This window comes from Chiloscyllium plagiosum, chromosome 35 (genome assembly GCF_004010195.1).
Source record: "Chiloscyllium plagiosum isolate BGI_BamShark_2017 chromosome 35, ASM401019v2, whole genome shotgun sequence".
In the NCBI taxonomy this organism is placed as follows: Eukaryota; Metazoa; Chordata; class Chondrichthyes; order Orectolobiformes; family Hemiscylliidae; genus Chiloscyllium; species Chiloscyllium plagiosum.
The window spans coordinates 77,308-78,577 of record NC_057744.1 but is presented as its reverse complement, the minus strand read 5'-3'; the positions used below and the strand labels follow the sequence as shown (position 1 = coordinate 78,577).

Sequence of the window (1,270 nt, the reverse complement as noted above, 5' to 3'; positions counted from 1 at the left end):
GGGTCCGGGGGCTGGGGGCTGGGGCTCGGGTCCGGGGTCCGGGGTCCGGGGTCCGGGGGCTGGGGTCCGGGGGCTGGGGTCCGGGGTCCGGGGTCCGGGGGTACTGTGAGGGCTGATCCTGTTACAGACCATTGCCCCCTCCCTGACTCAGATCCTGGGCCAGCCGCAATCCAGAACTTTCCCCCTCAATGGGGGGCACTCAGTGTGTCACACTCCCCCTGGGAGGGGCGGGTAGGAAATGGGCCCCGGTCCGGGGTCCGGGGGTACTGTGAGGGCTGATCCTGTTACAGACCATTGCCCCCTCCCTGACTCAGATCCTGGGCCAGCCGCAATCCAGAACTTTCCCCCTCAATGGGGGGCACTCAGTGTGTCACACTCCCCCTGGGAGGGGCGGGTAGGAAATGGGCCCCTACCCTGAGGCAGGTTCACTACCACCGCCCGTATTCAATAGGCTCTGGGGCTCAGTGGAATTTTGTAGAAAGTGATCAAGAGGATATTGTTGGGGAAGTGAGTGACCAACTGGGGTTAGAGGGGCCACGGTCAATTCTGTAAGAAAATGTGATCCTTGTAGGAAGGATATGAAAACTGAATAAATGTTTTCAGGACAACTTCCTCGACCACTATGTGACACCAACCAGAGAGCGGGCTTTACTAGAGACTAAAATAGAAATTGCTGGAGAAGCTCAGCAGGTCTGGCAGCATCTGTGAAGAGAACTCTGTTAATGTTTTGGGTCAAGTGACCCTTCCTCGGATCCAGACTTGTTTCTGATGAAAAGGATTGGATTTATTACTGACCTCAGATGGGGAGGCCACATCGGGTGCAAAGGATGCAATAGATGATGTGTGTGGAGGTACAGGTGAATCTGTGGTGGATATGGAATGTTTTGGGTCAAGTGACCCTTCCTCAGATCCAGACTTGTTTCTGATGAAAAGGATTGGATTTATTACTGACCTCAGATGGGAAGAAATATCTGCAATATCTCACACAGTTTGAGGGAGAAAGGTTTGTGTCCAAGACTACTGTTTTGAATTTAAACAAGGGCAATTAGTGAAAATGAACTGGCAATTTAGGGTAAAGGATAAAGTCAATAGTGACAAACATTTAATCAGATATTCCAGAAATAGGAAGGATAATTAGTAAGTTTGCAGATGACACCAAAATTGGAGGTGTAGTGGACAGTGAAGAAGGTTACCTCAGATTACAACAGGATCTTGACCAGATGGGCCAATGGGCTGAGAAGTAGCAGATGGAGTTTAATTCAGATAAATG

At 50.9% G+C, this 1,270-nt stretch overlaps 1 protein-coding gene across 1 annotated transcript in view; it reads left to right on the top strand.

Annotated features, from left to right (window-relative positions):
- The window catches only part of LOC122540533, a 52,009-nt gene that overhangs the window by 35,115 nt on the left and 15,624 nt on the right, over window positions 1-1,270 (top strand). The window lies entirely within an intron of this gene.